Raw genomic sequence first — 20,708 nt, 5'->3', positions numbered from 1 at the left:
TGAACAAGTTGCCTGACTGGGTTTAAACCACGACACATGGCTACTTTTTTCTTATGCAATATTACAATCACAAATGTAGAGCAGTTCAGACTTTTTAGTTTTTAACTTCCTTTTAGTAAGCTTTTGTCTAAAGATTCAACCATTAGTCTTTGTGCTGCATGGATATTATGTTAGATATAAGGAAGAAGTTCTTTACTGTGAGGGTGGTGAGGCACTGGAACAGGTTGCCCAAGGAAAGTTGTTAATGCTCCATCTCTGGCAGTGTTCAAGGCCAGGTTGAACTGAGTCGTGGGTAACACGGTTTAGTGTGTGTTGTCCCTGGCTACGGCAGGGGGGTTGGAACTAGATGATCTTAAGGTCCTTTCCAAACCTAACTGTTCCATGAGTCTATGATATGCTTTAGTTTTATGACTTATATGCTTGGATGTTTGAAAATTTTCCACCAAACCTCAATAGTATGGAAACATTTTCTGTAATGAACCTGTTTTTTAAGCACTTTACAAAAGATAATGAGTGATGTGCAGGAAATACTTTTTCACACACGGAAATCCCTTTTTGTAAGAATGATTATAACATCAGATGACATGATAGCATACATTGTAATTCAGGGTCTTAATGATTGTTTATGAATGTTATTTTGCAACCCTCAAACAGAGAAACACTTTTCAAGTCTTCAGTGTAATTCCCCGTAAAATAAAAATCTGTCTCTAATGAGATCTAAAAGACTTTGAGAATTTATTCCAAGGAATTTGTGTGATGAGTATCATGTAAGTGTTGATAAATATTGTTGCTCAAACAACATCATGAAAGACAGTAATTTCACAGCTTAATATTTGTTTGTCCTTCTGGTTAGAGACCAGAGAACTAAGTAAAGCTTTCCATATAGTCTACATTGTGTGTCTTTCTGAGAGTGTGCTCTGGTTGCTTTTTTAATGTCTAAACTAATTCTCTGAAGAGGCCTATGTGCACAGGGAGAGTGCTTGTCTGTGTATCTGCAAGACAGGGGAGGACCCAGATTGCAAGAAAGTTCTACAGTACTTTGTGTTTCTGCAACAGAAGACACAGAGTCCTGGATAAAGAGTAAAGTCTCCAAAGACATATGAGCCCAATGTATTTATATTATAGAAGAGCTCATGACAGGCATACCTGTGGGACTGAGATCACAGTTCTACTCTTGTAATTACAGCAAGCAGGACCAGGAAGACTGTGTTGGGAAGTGAGCCCAAATGCATGGACCAAAGAACATGGTGTTTCTAACCACTTCTCCAAATATTTTCCTGTTCCTTTATTATTAAGTGGGTGAAACAGTTTTCATTGGTGCATGTTCCAAAAATGTGTTATTGGCATTGGAGGTTGTTGAACCAGATCTCAACAAGAAATGTGAGAATGCTTCTTTTTAAGAAAGCCTCGAATAGATTTATTTTTTCCTTCCAAATATTTTCAGGCTTCTGGTAGGTTCTTCACTGACTTTTTTCAGTAAAGTCATGAATTTTTACCATTACAGGAGATAGATAGTCAAGACCTCTACACTATTAACTTCTCTTCTGTAAACTCTATTAGCAATGTAAAGATGATATACCATTAATTTATTATTTTTTCCTACTTTATGATGCCATCTTTCCATCTATAACCAGTGTAAGTGTTATCTTTCTAATACTTTGGATGAAAGTTTCACCTGCTCTTTTGCAGAGCGAGCCTCTTACTGTACAGTTAATTGTAACTGCAGCTACTATATAAAATTTCATAGACCCTGGTGGATTAATTCTAGTCATTAATTTGCATAGTTTTATGAAACATTTATTGGATTTGTCTTCTTTAGTGTCTTAGCATATTACTGACAGAGATAGCTTAATTTGAAAATAACAATAAGAGACTTGGAAGCTTTATGAGGAATTATAAAACTATTCCCCTGTAGAATACTGTAGCAACATAGCTTTGCGATGTAGTTGTGCTATGACATTTTAGAAGTATATGTTATTAATATATAAAAGTTATCCACATCTATTTCTTCTACATGAAGCCATTACATGTACACTGTTTCCTCTGTGCTGCTGATTTTGATAATTGTTCAGGGGGAGGAATATTGGTCTTTTATTAGTAACCTAAATCAGTGCAAACTAATTCCTTTAATTGCCTTGCAAGCACACTCTTCTTCCCTGCTTCTATACCACTACACAGAAAGTCAAACATTAAATATAGCATATAGCTCAATATTTGAGAAATTCTGTAATGTTAAAATTTCTCCATGCTATGAAACTCTGTGATATTCCTACATTATAAATATCTCTTAATTAATTTTATAATGTTTGGTATTGTATTACCCAAAACGGAAAGAAAACCTGTTAAAGTTAACCTGCAAATTCACAATTACATATCTGAAATTAATTCTGTGTAACTAAATAAAAACAAGATGAGTGCATTGTTTGTTGCTCAGAAAGCTAGAAATAAAAATTTAGTAGACTGACATGTTTCTTTGAGTTTCTTCTTTGCACAATGGAATGCTCTTGATAGCTCTCAAGAATTACATTTATTGTTGCATCTGACATGTATAAAATTACCTCCTTTCATCAAATGTTGTTAAAGAGTATTAGGTAAGCCTTCATGCTCCTGTGGATCAAAGGACCAAGAGTTCCTGGTGGACACAAAGCTGAAAGCCGCAAAACACCTTTGCAGCAAAGAAAGCCACCAGTTTGCTGGGCTGCATTAAGCAGAGCATCAAGTGAAGGGAATTTATCTTTCCCCAGTACAAGGAAGACATGGACATACTGGAATAAATCCAGTGAGGGGCTACAATGGTCATTAAGGGCTTGGAGTGTGTCTAAGAGAAGAGAAGGCTGGGAGAGCTGGGACTATTCAACCTGAAGAAGAATAGGGTCTAACCATAATTTTTCCTACAAACCCTTAATAGGAAGTTGTACAGAAGACTGCCAGGACTCACCTCAAAAATATATAGAAACATGATAAGGGCCAATAGACATGCTCTGGAACAACTGAAATTATGACTGGATATTTAAAATTTTAATTTCACAAAGACCCCAATCAAAAGGGTTATCCATAGAGGGTGTCGAGTCTCCAGTCCTAGAGATATTCAAAACTGGACAATACAAGACCCCATGCTTTAACTTTGAAGCTGGACCTTTGCCTTGTAAGGTGGCTAGACCAGATGACCAGCAGAAGTCCTTCCCAAATTAAACTGCTCCAGAAATCTGTGATTTCTGCATCTTACAATGAAGTTAAGAATGGAAAATTCCAGTTTTGTGCTAGGATTAAGATCTAGAGTACAGGAACAACATCACATCACATACTTGGCCTGCATGAAAAAAATCTCCTTTTGTCTTAACCATTTCTCAAACTGCCGACTTTCTAACCTTGGGCTTAAAAGGCAAAACCAAGAAAGAACAAAAATCCAACACTAGCTGGAAAGTCTTAGAGGGACAAAGCCAAGAAATAAACAAAATTATCCTGTGTAAAAGTCGGAATAATTCCTACAACTTTAGTTCTTTACCTCCTTAACTCCTATGTACGTTCATCACTCATGTTGCTCAAAAATAGCTAAAACTTGGAAACACAAGTCCCTCTTCTTGGTGCTTATCACTCAGCCAGCATATTTTGTAATCCTGCCATCAGTTTCGGTTGCATAATTTTTCACAGGACCTCTGACTTTTTCAGTCAGACATCATCCATCACATCAGTCAGTCTTCGTATTTTTTACTTTTATCATCATGGAGAATATTGTGCCACAGTTTACAATACATACTCTTGCTCAGAAAGACTAAAATCCCCCGAAAGAACAAGAAAAGTTGCATTTAAATTGCACCTGCTACATATCATTACACTTCTTGTAATATATTAATTTTATGCCATAATGAAGGTATTGTATAGCTCAACTTTTATCCTTTTAAATCCTTACACCTGAGACATTAGCATGCATAAATATACACTTAGTGTGAATGTATATGTAAGCATGTATGTAGCTTGCATACATACATAAACTCATACTTGAGAAAAGTATTACCATCTCAGATAACAGCTGATATAGTTTTTCTAAGTTGGTGTTTTGCACTCTCCACCAGTAGATATCAGCTTCAGCTAGTCTTAGATCCAGCTGTTGAAAGGACTGCCTTTCAGATTAATTAATGTTACACAACTAATGACAGATTTTGAAATCTCCTTTGTAGTAAAAAGATAATATATCCAATTTTGCCACTGAAGTGTTACAATGTAATCAGGAGAGCCATTGCTGTTTAATTCCAAATTTCTCAGAAAAGTAGGCAAATCTTATCATTTTCACAGCATGTTCCATTGCACATTTTATTACTTATAACTCCCATAATATGAATTGGTTTTTTGCTTCACACAGTGTTTGTATACACCAGTGATACCCTTTTGTCTTTTCAGTAAGGCAGTTAATATGAAACATCCAAAATGTACTCAAGTTACAAACCAGAATGTCCTTTCCATAGCCTCAAAAATGCTTTTATTTGCAGAGCAAATGTTTTCATTTTAGAATTTGCTGTTTGGGAATTTGAACGTGTTCAGTTCCCCATGAATATTAGGTTGTGACACTATACAGAGTTGATCATTTTCTCAGTCTGCATTTCCAGCAGCCATACGTGTTAAGAACTCATCTGGCATAAAACATCCATAAGTTTGTCTAGTTTCAAGACTACTTTTGAAAGTCACAGGGAGAATTTAGGAGCCAAATAGATGTTCAGGAGACAAGGACAAATAGAAAATAAGTGGATCAGAATTTGCAGTTCTTGGGTTTTGCACACAGCACATATTATGTTGGCAATCATATAGTGACACATTGCTACTCTAAATATTCAGCTCTCCCTAGTGTTAAAGGGGCATTGTGATAAATTACAGTGGATGTGTGAGACTTTCTATATGTGAAGAATATATCATTACACAATTTCAAATAATTCAGTTGAAGATGGTTGCAGTTATATAAATCATTTGACAGGAAAAAAAATTAAAATTTGCTACACTGGAATCCAATAAAGATTTTTTTACAGGTTTCAACTCACTTCATGACTAATCTTAGCTAATTAAATAAATACTCTCCAGAATTTAGCAAGGAATATATTGGAAATTAATATGTCATGTAGGTGTGTTCTGTGTTCACTCAAACAGAACTAAGGTCTTAATGGAAAGAAACTGAATTAGCAGAATTAAAATCAGGATGGACCATAAGAGAATTTTAAAATTACCAAATTTCATGGGGTACTTAAGGAAATAAAATTTTAAACAAAATAAACAAAACCCTCCACTTCATATGTCTTCAATTAATATAAAGAAAAATCCTGGATATTTTTTCCTTGGTTTTTTTTTTTTTTTTTTTTAGTGAGCTACTAAAGGATTCAAGGATTATGATTGATAAAATTTCCCTAAATAATTCATTCTGGAATGGTCCCAAGTGTTCTCTCTGGTATGCCAGATCAGGTCCATTAAGAAGTGAAATGTGACAATCTCCAAATGTATTCTGCTTTACTGATGCGAAAACATTTTATGAAGAGGTAGCTGAATATAAAATAGGCTTTTCTTCTCTTTGATGAGATCTCAAGTAAAAGCTATATACAAAATCACCTGGGTGTGTGGGATTTTTTCATAAGCTGTTTCACACAGATAAGTTTCATTTCTATGGTGAAGGCAGAAAGCAATCTGTAAGTAGCATATTTTGGCTTACTCTAGTAAGGCATTTTCCTTTTTGCTGTTTAACATGAATATTTTAGAGTAGCAGACGGCACACCCACAGAAGTCCTATCTTCCTTTAAAACTCTCAAAATAGGAGTTAATGAGCAGGTCAAACTTCAGACAGTTTTCAAATAGATCCCTGCTCCAATGTAATCCCAAATGATGGACTTATTTAATTCTTCTGTTGAGCTTTGGGATCACAGCCAGCAGGAACAAATTTCTGCTGGTGATTACCAGCCATGAATTTCTTGTCATTGCAGGCCTACAGTAATTTTCATCTGAGGTGAATTTCTAATGCAAATAAGCCTAATATTCCCTGATCTTATTACCACATTCAAATATGACTTTACTTACTTTCCTTATTGCAGTGTTCTAAGAGGTCCATTTTTTTTTTTAGTATTTATTTTTGTCTCTTAAATTCAGCATATCATCTTTTAGATCTTACTGGCATCTTTAATTCAAGAAGCTCTGGTTTTGGTTTTTTTTTTCAAATTCATAACAAATGACTCCACATTTTTATAATTTATTTTCTTAAAAAAGCTTTAATGACATTTCTTTGTAAGTCTGAATAATATTAAAGGGTAAAAAAAGTGCTCAGTGTCAGACATATCCAAAAGTTGCTGCTTTGCATTTGTCTTCCAATTTACTCCTCAACATGTTCAGTGTTTGCATCACAGTGTGAGGACTCAATTAATGCATAATTGGTAGCTCAACTTCAGTAAAGAAAGGTGGTCTCCCGGTGTAAGTAAGTAGCAGTCACAAAAGTTTTTAAGGAGTTCATATCACACACAAGGACCTGTTTCTGCAGTAAACAGCTGATTCTTTTTCTATAAGAAAACGCAAAAGTAGAACTGATAGGAACTTAGTATTAGCTCCAAGATCCTTAAAATGTACCTGTGGTGATGCAGATGTACTCATTTTCCATTGGAGAAGGTCACAAGTGCAAATTCTCTTTTACTTCCACTTTCCACATCCAGAATTGTTATCATTTTGTCATCTAGTCATGCTTAGTTGATGTATTTCTGGATATATATAATGAATTTCTTGCTGTCATGCAATAACCCCATGGAAATTTTCAGCAGTTAAATACATTTCTTTTTATTCCCTCCAAACATTTTTCTATGACTGATGAAAATTTCTGATCATCACTGGCCTCTGATTTTGAGTTCTCGTAGCTGTTACCAGAAATCTATTGGCAAAATGGATCCAGGAAGTCTAAAACCTATTGTGCAAAATGTATTCATGAAGTCTAAAACCTATTGTGAAAAATGTCTCAGGTTTGGCATTTTTTTACCAGAACAGAAGAGCGGTATCCAACCCCTTTGCAACTGCATGGTGCTCTTTCTCCTTTCTCTTCTTCACCAGCAGTGAAACTTTCAAAAATGGCAACGTTACTATACTTCTAAAGATACAGGGGAAGTTTCAGTTCTTGCTGTAAAATTTTGGATTTGGTCTGAGAAGTAATATTTTTTCTGCCGCCCCCTCCCCCCCATCATATGCAAGCTGAAACTCCCATTTTGTAATTGGGTGTCTAGAGAACCACTACTCCCTCTCCAGGAACACACTTAAAGTGACTTAACTGAATTATTGGGGGGTTACTTCCAGAGTCTACTCTAATCTTTCAAACACTTATCTCATTTTGTATACTGGGAAACTGGAAGAAGAAATGGGATATACTTTTATACATGTATCTTAACCAGTTCCTATCCGTAAACTATTGAACAGTGCACAGATTGTTAATAACAGAAAAATCCGCTGGGCTGAGAAATACACTAATACACATGGGTCACAAATAAAGCAGAAATGAGTTAAAACATGCATCTACTTACTACAGAAAACTAAAAGAACACCTGATAATATTTTTTTGTAATAAAACCAGGATAACTAAAAACTATAAAATTTTCTCTCTTCTCCTTCCTAATAATGAACCGCATTCAAGTGCATATATCTTATACCTAGTATAAGGTATTTAGAACAAGTGATGAAATGACAGAGTTAATGCCCCTTAACATGAAATTCAATTGCAACTGATACAGAGTGTGAAATTTCCATTGAAACTCTGTTGAGATCATTGCTTTCTTGGAAAGAATACAATTTCAGTATGTCAACAATATATTAGGTCATATTAAAAAATGAGATTTTAGGACTTTCACTGTACTGATCATATCTTCAGCTTAAATGAGAATGTTTAAATGGAAGACTGCTATTAATGTACATTGGAAAATAAATTTAAAAGAAAATAAATAACAAATATTTCATAGTCTGCTATTTAACTTAATAATGAAGATATTTTTAAGGATGTCAATGGGATATTAACCCAGGCAGTTTTTCAAAGAACAGTTAGTTAAATTCAGCCTCTTCATGAGTATGTGTAAGCATTCTGCCTTTAGAATACAGATTTTATATTTTCCTCTTACTTAAAATTTGGAATTTTGCATACCTTTTTTGACAACATAGTCTATTATAGAATGAATTTAAAGCAAATTTAATATGTTATTTGAAAGATACAGTAATTCATAAATTATTATTTCATTAAGTGTTGGGGTTTTATTGCTTGGTTTTGTTTTGATGGGTTGCATTGGATTTTTTTCTTTCCCCTTTTATTTGGGTTTGACACACTGCTGGCCAAATTTCAACTTTAGAAAGTGGAATGACAAAGTTTCCACTAACTTCAGGGACCTCTGGATCATGCAGGCTGTCTTAAAACCTCCTGGCACAGAAGTTGCAGCTGTATTCTGTGTACTGGAGCATTGTGTACAGCTCTGGTGCCCTCAGCATAAAAAGGACATGGAACTGTTGGAACAAGTCCAGAGGAGGGCCACGAGGATGATCAGGGGACTGGAGCACCTCCCGTATGAAGACAGGCTGAGAAAGTTGGGGCTGTTCAGCCTGGAGAAGAGAAGGCTGCGCGGAGACCTCATAGCAGCCTTCCAGTGTCTGAAGGGAGCCTATAGGGATGGTGGGGAGGGACTCTTCATTAGAGACTGTAGTGATAGGACAAGGGGTAACAGATTAAAACTTAAACTGGGGAAGTTTAGATTAAATATATGGAAGAATTGTTTACTATGAGGGTGGTAAAGCACTGGAATGGGTTGCTCAGGGAAGCTGTGAATGCTCCATCCCTGGTGGTGTTCAAGGCTGGGTTGAACAGAGCCTTAGGAGACATGGTTTAGTGTGAGGAGTCCCTGCCCATGGCAGGGGATTGAAACTAGATGATCTTAAGGTGCTTTCCAACCCTAACTATTCTATGATTCTGTGATTCTATGATTCTGGTGTTCGCTATAATATACTTCTATTTTCAGCTAAGTAAGAATCTTCACTAATTCTATCACTTCACAGAACTGTATATTTTTCAGTCCTTTGCATATTGCAGAATTGGCATGGGTGATTCTGAAAGGTGATTAGAAGTACCAGATTGCAAAATTCTTTGTTCTGTTTACTTTTGAGAAGTTTAGGAAGTTTTCCATGTCTGGATATGAAAACCTTCCAGCAACCAAGCCTTATTTCCAATACTGCCAAGTCATGTTGGGGTAAGTATCTTTTGCTTTGCAGTCCCTTACAGGAACTTTTTCATTTATTTATGCAAATATAGTTCTGAGGCATTTGGAGATACTTTGTCACATTGAAATGTCTGCATGCAAATTATAAAATCTGGGGCCAGAACAGCTCAATCATTTGGGTCTTAATAATGAGAAGTTTCATTAAATTAATGACTTTTAATGGCACATACAATGTGACACATCAATATCATATTTTAATCTTTTCTGTGTGCATAACTCAGCTGTCAGAGTGACCAGACATAGGTGAGTTTTGACATAATCTATATTTTTTTTGTTGATGTATGTGATTAAGATTTCTTAAAATTGCCATTACTTTCTTTATCTTTTGATTGTAAATATATGGAGACTGCTCCTATCAGCAAACAGATTTAATGGTGCTGAGGGACACTGTTTAAGGTTAGATGATCTATAGTGTTTAATTTCTAAGATGGAGCATTCCCTTAAGACAACCTCCTTCTCTATATGAGCTGTGTGTTGAAGGCCATGGTGGGCTAGCAGGTCCCTTGTCTATCCCTTTCCTTTGCTGAAAAGTGGTATTCCTCTGGTAAACATCTACATTTAGGAGCAGATACCAGCTTCTGGTACCTGCTTTCTCCTGGAATTCAAGTTTCACCAATAGCAGTATGCTCCAGTTCTTTCTCACAGTATACTTGTCAGAAATCCTACACTAGATGACAGCTTCCACAGCAGCAGCTGGGGTAACTGCAACTTTCTGTATTTGGCTTGAGATTTGTAATAGTAAGTTCTCTTAACACATCTAGGAGGATGATGTCTTCTTAGAGGTAACAGCATAGCATTGTTCAGGTCTGAGATGATTATGAAACAATTCTAACTGTAATTACTTTGATATTCTATAAGTTTTATTATTTTCTTAGACAGGAGATTGCCAGAGTATCATCTTGGTCTGACTGACTTCACTGAAACTAGTGGTGCATTAAGATGCTGGCATTTTCTAACATTTGCAAATTCAAATGCTGCTATTGTATTTTATAGTTTGGATATGTGAGGCTACTTTGTCCTTGAGATTCAACGATCATGAAAAAAAACATGGAAGTCACTAGCATAATTTTGAACAGAACTTTCAACAGCGCAAAGTTTTAGATTTCTTCCTTGGGTATGTAGCTGACAAACGTTGCAGAAAGGAGAAATGTGGTATGTCCAGTTTCAAACAGGATAAAAATCAGAGATCTTGCAGATATCCTACAATGTCACTTTTATCCTACTGTGCCACTTTTATCTACAAAAACCACTGGTAGGAATGTATCACTGATCATGAAAATTGTAATGAAGTGGTGTCTTCTCACTTCGTTCTTTTAAGAGGCAGCAGAGTGTGAATCTGTGTTACTTTTATTGCCACTCATTCATTTCCTATACTGAAAGCTGTGGCTGGAGCCTTTCCAGGGAAAGGGAAAGAGCATTCTCAGACCACCTCCGCTACAGCGTGTGTAGTGGAAAGGGAGGATATTGCAATAGAGGTTTATTTCAATGAAGCTGTAAATGAAGGTTTGTAGTGGAAGGTTCACAGTGGACAACTTTGCAAAATTAGAGTCATATGGGGTAAAAAGGAGCTCATGGAATGATGATAGAAAAAGAGCTGTGAATGAATAAAGGAAAGGAAGGTAAAAATAAAATAAGACGTTAGGTGCCTTTGATAAATAATGAAATAAGGCACATATTTTTTAAGCTAGATGGAAAGATTTTCCAAATGCTTTTCTTACACTGCTAGATAGACATCTTCAAGTTATAGCTGGTATATATAGAGCTCTGAGAACCAGATTCCTAAAGATTTATATATCCTTTGTCAGAACGGACATCCTTAATGCTACAAACTGGCCAGATCCTAAGAAAATGACTTTTTTTTGTTTTTCTTTTTTTTTTCTCTCTTTGGCAAGCTTACCAGGTGTGTCCAAGGAGGAAGGAATGTATTAGCATAGGAAGGGAGTGGGTGTGGTGGACCAGAGTTCAAATCCAATAATTCTTTATTAACACAGTGTCCATTAAAGAAATTCCTTTCTATAAATATACTAACTTAACCCCTCTGAAATTATACACCAGTTGCACAGTTGAGAGCTGCTAGCTACCTACATTCAATCACAACAGGGGTAGGTAACTTTATACAGATGTGTCAATATTCTATATACTACAGAAGGCTAAAGCTGCCATTACCACAGTTAAAACATTGGAAGTAAAATTTGCAAACTTGTCATTTGTTTATTTTCTTCCCTATTATTCATATTTAATGGGAAACACTTGACTTTAAGACTTAAGATACTGAAATACTGAAAAACTGTTCAGTATGACACTCATATCTTAATTTAAATATCCTTTTTCTCTCAAGTTCACCACAAATACTGAACTACAATAGAAATCTAGTGTAAAATAATGCTGCTACTGGATTATCTCTAGGTTGAAATCCAGGTTCTAACAGAATTGATGTGCCCGAAAAGAACATTAATGTGATATATTTTGAGGAACAGGACTTCTGTTGATCCAAAACGTGCAAAAAAACTTGATGACCAGACAATGCATATATTTTGGTGTTTTTCTCTGCCTATCCCATACTTTGTAAAGGGTCATCTGATGACTCACTTAGATGCCAGTATGTCTGTTATTTTTAAAGAGAATATTTTGCCTGAGAAATTGACTCAGAAAAAGAAAAGCTATCCAGATTTTCTCTGTGGTTGAAAGAGAGTAAAGGTAGGTAAAGACAAAGGCTTTAGAGGTTGGTTCTGTGTTGCACACTCTAAGATTAGGCATGATGCAGCAGATTTAGCAATAATAAAGTTCTTCCTGTAGTCTGGTATGCAGACACATCTGCGCTTTGCTCTGCACCCTGCTGAACCTCAGACAGGAAAACATTGAGGGTTTTCTCTGGCTTTTAGTCTAATTTAGATAGATTGGTTAATAATTAAGACATCTGTCATTTTTATTCCCTATATGGCTTCAATTTCTCCTAGTCTAAATTCTATTTTTTTACTGGAGCTACTGGTTTCATGCAAGCCCATGAACTAGATAAAGAATCAAGAAGGTCAGAAATGTCTTTCTTCCCTTCCTCCTTGTCTGGTGTCTATGACCTAATGCAACCAAATGAGTCTTTGTCACTTTGTAACTCCCTGACCTATTTCTTACCTCTCCTCTCCTTTCATGGAGGACAACGTGTAGTTTTACAGGTTTCGGCTATTTTCCGCAGCAAAGGGAAGATTTTAACTGCCCACTGGGTACTGCCCCTTTGTGGTTAATAATAGAGCTTGAGCACGAATCAGTGCTTGTCTAACTGTGGACAAGTTTTCTGACTTGTGGCCTTCCCTGCTTTCTGTCATTAAACCCTTGTAAACAGATTTTAGTCCAGTATTCACTAATATCTTCATATCATCTTCTAGACAGAATGTTGTGCTGTTATCAAAGCTGAGATGCATTGATGATGTTTTGGCTGCTTTTCAAAAAAGCACAAATGCTCTGAACACCTTTCTAGAATTTTTAAGTCCTTAAATGTCTTTCTGTTAAAATTTACAAAAGAAATGAAGAAGTAAAGCTTAATGGCTTTTCTAAACACATATGGCTATATACTGCTGATGGCAAGCTCCTAATATGTTCTGGTTAGCAATCTAGTACAGATGAATCAATGCATTCTCTAAATACTAAAATTCATACCCTGGTTGGCAAAATAAATGGTATAGAGACATCTGAACAACAACAAAGCCCAGCAAATCAACAAGCAAACAAAAAAAATCAAAACCTGCAATATCACTTGTTTTGAATAAAACTGTTAACAGACAGAAGTCTTTTTTCCAGTCTATTATGTAAAATAAGTAGAGATTTCTTCTGGGTTTCTGTTTAGTTATTTTTTTAATGTATATCTTATATCCAACAGGTGAAGAAACACCAGTCTTTACTTTGTGAATATGAAGGGAATAAGGTCTTTTAATTTAAAAAGAAATCTAGCAGCTTTTTTTTCTCTTTTCTTTTCTTTTCTTTTCTTTCTTTTTTTTTTTTTTTTTTAAAAAAGGTAGAGGACTGAAATCAATCTTATTTAGTAAAGCCTTAAGGAACCACAGAAATCATCTATCTTTTCTTTAACTGCTTGTCTGGTAATCACCAAGTAAGAGTCTGTCTTTCACTTTAGATGGAAATGGAGTTGCAATTAGAAAAGGTACTTCAATCATTTACTACTGTCCTTAAACTAAGCATGGGAAAACTAGCATAGGTAAAAATAAGGACTGACCCAAAATTGACCATAAGGTCAAACTGAACTTGAACAAATTACCTCTCCTGAGTTGGGAAGACATACTGACTTATGGGGGGGGGGGGGAGGGACAGAAGGGGGAAGCAATTCTTGCTGTAGCTCTGAAAAAAGAAAAGAAGTCTTGAAAATCTTCCTGATAATAGCAGCTTCTGTGAGGTTTCCAACTAAAACGACCGGAAATGTTAAGCAGAAAAATGCTAATATGCTTAATTCCACCTCACTTCAGATCCTGGCTGTCTGGACAGGATATTAGTCCTTTTAACACCAAGTCAAGGCCCTGAGGGAACTCGTCCCTGCTCTTCCAGGCCATCGCCTGAATCTCCTTCCTGAGTTTGGCCCGCGTAACTGCCCACAAAGCTATAGCAGGCAGTTTGTCAGGCAGTGCCAATTGGTAGTCATAGAGCTTCCTGTCTGTTTGTAAGCTTGTTTTCCCTGTAATTCCCGGAAGGACTCATGCTTTTCACCTCTTCCCTGAGGGATGAATAACCCTCAAGAGATAAATCTATCTGCACTGCAGCTGCTGCTCTCTGCCTGGAGTATAGTGATGAGAAGAAGAAACCGGGCAGGCAGGCTGGGGAAAAGGAGAGCTTGCATCTGCATGAAGTGAGGCAGCATGGGGATGTGCTGGGGATAAGCCACTCCGTGCAATTGCCCGAGCAATTCCCTGTTTCATGCAGCAGTTCTTGTTATCAGGCTACCTGGTGAGCACTTGTGCAGAAGCAGGAACAGCAGCCACACTGCTGTGTCTGAACAGCCCTTTTGCAGCCCTTACTCTGCCCTCTCTAGCTGAAAACACGCTACAACTCCTCACTACACCAGAGCAGAGAAACAGCTAAGTTTAGTTATCTGCTTATCTTCAGCAGTTAACAGCCCTGGCCAGCAGAGAGACGTTTCACATGCTAATAGCTTCTTGTCTTCTTTAACAAACTGAATGCAGGCCATGCTTTACCTTGCCCATAGGATTTTTTTTTTCTTTGCTAGAGCTCCTTATTATTCTTCTTCCAAAGTCAGATCAGTGACTTAAAAGTTCCATTTCCATGACTTACTTGCAGACAGTCTTTAGTTTTTAATCAGAGAATAGTTAGGGCTGGAAAGGACCTTAAGATCATCAAGTTCCAACCCCCCTGCCATGGGCAGGGACACCTTCCACTAAACTGTATCACTCAAAGTCTTTGTCCAACCAGGACTTGAACACCACCAGAGATGGAGCATTCACAACTTCCCTGGGCAACCCACTCCAGTGCCTCACCAATCCTTTCAAAAACCTTTCAACATGAAAAGCACCTGATTCCATTCAATTTATGCTTTTGTGTTTGGGGGGGGGATTTTTATTATTATTATTTTAAACAAGAATCCTTTTTTGTTCATTTACTTTCTTTTATTCTCATGCTGATGTTGCTTCAGGACTAATCATTGAAGGACAGGCACTAGGTTGTAGTTCTTTAAGAAGGGATAGCTGGTGGCTTTCAGAGTTATAGCCATGCTTAGAAATGTGAATATGAAATGATGTAGCAAAAGTGGAGACTACAGTTGCCTGAACAATAACAACGTTGGTTGTAACAAAGTCTGTTGGCTGCCGTTTTGGTCAATTGTAGCTGAGCACAGAAGAAACACAGTTCCTCATGGGTATGTGCAGCTAAGGAAAATCTGGCTGAGCAGTTTAACTCAAGTAATCTTTCCTTCTTTCTTTTATCATAGTTTCTTATTTATTTTCTGGCAGGCATCAGCACTCCTGGGAAAACATTCCTTGTATGTAATAAAAGTTAGATTACTTTCATGTAGCTTTTGATTGCCAATGTTTTTCTAGCTTTCAAAGAGGCTTTCTTCCATTCTGTTTGCAGAGGAGCATGTTGTTGTTATGCAGTTTGGGTTGACTCCGCGATTTGTAGTAAATATATTTAGTGTTTTCTTTGTTAATGGACACTGAATAAGTACATGTCTTTAAGATACAACATTTCTCAATTGCCAGTAAAACCTATACAGAATGAAAGTAACCAGAAAAAGCAGGCATCACAATTAATCATGTAGCTTTTAGTATATGAAGAAATGCATGTATTATTTGGTTTTTGCTCTTAAAAGATCCCTGAGAAAGTGTGATACACAACTCTGGAATAGTTCATACTAGTAAATTTTTAATTCATGTAAAAAAAATTAAATTTACCTCAGTTAGCAATCATCCCCTTATCTCTATAACAGTTTTTGGTACCCAAAGGTGACAATAAGCACAACTGACTTGATAAATTCATGCTTTAATGAAAGGAACAGAACCTCTGTTTTCCATAATAAAGTTGAGTCATAGAAACATAGAATAGCAAGGGTTGGAAAGGACCCCTAGTCCTTTCAGCTGGTTCAGCTGAGTAGCACCAGCAGCTGTGTTGTCTGTTGCTGTCGGGGTTTGGATAGCTGCTGTACTTGTACTATTAATCTGAAAACAATAAATGCTTATCACAAATACGATTAGACACACTCCAGTCAGATTTATCATTATCTCAACCCTTCGTGCACCACATTGAGCACCACAAAGAACTGTCATGGTTTCAGCCCAGCAGGCAACCAGAACCATGCAGCCGCTCAATAATCAATGAGTCTCTTGCATTACAAGTCATTACTTCATCCTTCTTCACTGTACGGGTTGCTTTTTGTGCCTCTTTTTTGCTTTTCCCCTTGCATACAGAGGCAACCAATATTCTTGTTGACAGTGATTAGTCTTTGTCACAGGAGCTGGAGTAAAATCAGCTCTTCCACTCCATCTGGGAGCCTGCTCACCAGAGACTGAAGCCATAGCTCTCATGGGATGGTCATCCTTGACCTTTGTTCTGCTCTTCAATGCATGCACCTGTTCCTCCAGAGCTAAGGCAGGTTTTCCATCCCACTTCGTCATGTCTTCTCTGTGACCTCATAGGTAAAACCATAGGGTGGCCTGTGGCATATACCTGCTATATCTTCTCTCTCAAGCAGTAGGATGCCTTTTGTGAATAGCTGAGATGTGTGTTGGCGCACGTGGGGAGCTGGACAGATTGAATAGATAGTCTCTCAATTGTTTGAACTCCTGGGACAGTTTTTCCACAGCTGAAATGATGGAAGGGGTGAGATTGTCTTCAAACTCTCAGAGTTTATGAACCAATTCATCCACTGTTGGTGGTACTATGTCATTCCAGGTTATTGCTGCTAATGAGTGGTCATACCACCTGCTTTGGACTACATTCCCAAGCAACCAAACTCCAAGAAACCCTGGGCCCGGCGTGCTAGGGGCCTCTACCAGCCTCACACCGTCCGTGGGCTGCGGCTTTGATCACAAGGACTTGGGTCCCCCAAGAGTGCCGCGGGGGAGGGGGGCTTCTGTACACCGCATGTCCCGTGCCTTACCACGGGGCGGGGATTCGACGCTGGGCTTTTCTTTCTTCACTTGCCTTACTGAGAGAATCCTCATTAGTTTCTTTTCTATGGATGATGTGAACATCATTCACACCGCTAACCCGGTTGAACACGCCAACCACATAGCTGCACAGTTTGTGCATCCAGTGCACCACAGGTTTGTTGATCTCTATGGTCACAACTTGGCTAATCCTCACTCATTTTCATTTGTTCCAAGCACAGCCACTGTTGTGATTGTAGTTTCTGTCAGCTTCCTGATTTTAATGATTATTCTGGGAGTGATCATATTGTTCCAGCCCCCCCCTGCCATAGGCAGGGAAACCTCACACTAAACCATGTCATCCGGGGCTCTGTCTAACCTGGCCTTGAACACCACCAGGGATGGAGCATTCACAGCTTCCCTGGGCAGCCCATTCCAGCGTCTCACCATCCTTACAATAAAGAACTTCTTCCTTAGATCCAATCTAAACTTTCCCTGTTTAAGTTTTAACCTGTTACGCCTTCTCCTATCACTACAGTCCCTAATGAAGAGTCCATCCCCAGCATCCCTATAGGCCCCCTTCAGATACTGGAAGGCTCCTATGAGGTCTCCACGCAGCCTTCTCTTCTCCAGGATGAACAGCCCCAACTTTCTCAGCCTATCTTCATACGGGAGGTGCTCCAGCCCGTGATCATCCTTGTGGCCCTCTTGTGGACTTGTTCCAACAGTTCCATATCCTTTTTATATTGAGGACACCAGAACTGCACACAATACTTCCAAGTGAGGAGTCACTTCAGTGACTCATTATTGACCACTCATAACTGACAATAAATGCTACTGTTTATCAGGCAGTTCTGAGACCCACAGAAAGATCTTGCTATTAAATAATTCCTGACTGCAACAAAACCATGGTTATTTTAAGTCAGCTCCTTGAGCTAAATGAGTTTTTTTGCTTAGCTAAGGATATTTATTAAAAAAGAAAAATGCGTAACTATGTATAACTTATTAAACTCTTAAATACGCATAGCACTAATAGGGGCATAGATAGCACACATCACCAATAGAGGCATAGATCCATGTGTATTGGTCATACTTTTGCTGCTAAAAAATTTGCAATAATTAAATTTTGAAGAGAGAGTAAGATATTGCAAGGCACAGCCAATTGTTCAGGGGTAAAACAAGGTGTGAGAATATAAAATATATATATAGAATATAGTAATTTTTTCAAATTTACTGAGATTGAAAATGTTACCATCATAGTTCTGATGTTGGATTCTTAGAATTTCAGCCACTAGTGGAAAATCGCTTGGACCTACTCTAATTCAAGACCTTATTCTAAAAATGAATAGTAGATGCTAAATTGTATTTAGGCTATTTGTCTAAGACAGGGAAGCCATTTTTTCCCCAAATCTGTTTTTCTTAACTCAGAAGAAATCTTACACTCGGGTTTTTCAGGCTATAAATCCAACTATAGAAAAAAAAGACCCAATCTTCAGTTCTTTCTTGCAGCAAGGAACTTCACAGCTAAATTATTTGGAAGTCAAACACTTTAATGCTTTCTCATGATAATTTCATTGATTGCTTTTACAAATTCTATCTAACATATAGTCAATTCACTTGGTGAATGGAAGTTTCAAAATAATTTCCCATGCTCCAGCAAAGTTCACTGAAAATGCAGACTTAACTGTAAGCCGTCCAGGAGATTAACGATGATCTGCATATTCTGTTTGTCCTCCCCAATCTTTGCAGAAGCATCTGGTACTTTACTGTATTAATATTTACCAAATTGAAAAATCTAACAGGCAACTGTACAGCTGTTCATTGGAAATACAAAGTATTTTGGATCTTATTATAATTGGGTTAGTAGACTAAAGTTGAGAGTACTGCGGAACAGATCTATGGGCTTTATACTTATTATGAAAAAGTTGTTTTGCTTCACATTTTGAGAAAGTTATTCAGAATATTTGTCCCTTTTAATTTTGCTGAGGAAATTGACCTAACTTTCAGAATATCATCTGTAAGGATTGTTGAAACTGCTGAGTTTTTCATATGCAGAAAGTGTTTTTCAAAAAGTGCTACACCTATTAGTCATCCAACTACCAATGAAAAGCAGACTAACATGACATTAGGAATACAAAACTAGCTAGCAATAATAAAATTGAAGAGAACATAAAACATATCCATCAATTTGTCAGTACTACTGTTATGATTAATAGCATCAACATTGAACAGGTTATTTCAGAGACAATGTTTCCTAACAATCTTCTCTCAGTAGATATTGATAGTTCACTAAAGAGTTTTTTCTAATTCCAGTTATAAGAATTCTAAGGAATCTGTCATTCTTTTTTTGGCTGGTCAATGCTGCAGTTAAGTCCATAAAATATGCAAAAAAATTCACCCTGAATAGATGAATCAACCAACCAATAAATAAATATGTTCATTCTGATACGGCAAGATTAGTCGGAGACCTACTATATTGACCAGAATTTTAAAACACACTCTTGCGACTTAAAAGTACTCAGCTAATATCGATAGTGATACATTTTAACCCATGCTATTGTAAAGTCAGCTAGGGTTTCCAGCTGCAGAAAAATGATGGCCTCTTTAAAGAAATTAACATCAAAAAATTTTTAGGGATATCCAAAACACCTACATGAAATTTATCATAATGACTAGTCCTTTTCCTCAAATAAAGCTTTTTCTCTGAGATATCAATTATTCCCTTGTCAAGATTTAAAATCTATATAGAATGGGACAAATCCTAAGAAAAGCTCTCAGTGTTTAGTAACATTCAGGTCTTCCCTCCCTTAGTTTTTGAAACTACAGAAGTTCACAATAGATATTATTCCCCTATTTCTTATTTGCATTTCATTGTTGTACACAAAGAATGACTTTTCTCATACACTCGTTTCATTAAGTAAATGAAAAGTATTCTTTTTTTTTTTTTAATATTAACACATTTCTCATGGCATTTTATTTAGCCAGCTTAACACTCTAACATAATAAACAAATACATAAACACACACATAAATAAGAAAAGATGTAAGAAGTGGATCTTTTTGCCATATCACACCATGGGTGATATAGGGTCTTGAATTAGAGCAGAGAAGCTTACTGTTATTTACATCACTGACTTCTTTCTGGTGCTTATTACATTTGAAGCGCTTTTTTCCTCAGTTCTTCCTTGGTATTCCAAACTCAGTTCAAACTTCTCTCTGCAGATAAATTTGGAAAGTGCCCAGATTGAACAGCAGAGTGGGTGGACTAATACAACTGAAAATCATTGCCTGAATCAACTCTGGCATTTTAGTTTGCTTCATGATTAAATTCAGAATGAAGACCTTAAAAGCCCGACAATCTGTGGGGGAAAAAAGAGTCTGGAGGAAAGCATCCACAGTGTTAAAAGACTAGTCAGTAGAATACATCTATGAAGTCTGGGTCACATTCCAGGGTCTAGTCAACTTTTATATAGGCACATTGTACTTCTAAGCTCCCTATTGTACTTATCTGAAGGATTACAAATGTCATTTTGCAGCAGTTTGTATTGTTAAAATGAATCACAGGATTTCTAACAACAATTGAACATTGAAGCTAATATACATGCACTTACAACTAAGTATCTAAACTAACACAACACACTAAAATGTAGATATACAGATATATCGATCCTTGGGTGCAGTGAAAAGTAAAATTATAGCACAATATACATGTCAGCTTTCTCAGCATTCCTCAGTGGTTGAAGGGTTGAATGTCAGTAAGCAGCAGTTAGCAGCCCAGGCAGATCATCCCCCTATTTCATAAACTCTGAGAGTTTACAGGCTCTGAGAGATGTCCCAGTCAAAGGTAGATCACT

This window comes from Pezoporus wallicus, unplaced genomic scaffold, assembly GCF_028554395.1.
Source record: "Pezoporus wallicus isolate ANWC-B61680 ecotype Strahan unplaced genomic scaffold, APGP_CSIRO_Pwel_v1 contig_7866, whole genome shotgun sequence".
NCBI classification, from domain to species: Eukaryota; Metazoa; Chordata; class Aves; order Psittaciformes; family Psittacidae; genus Pezoporus; species Pezoporus wallicus.
This window is presented reverse-complemented; position numbering follows the sequence as displayed.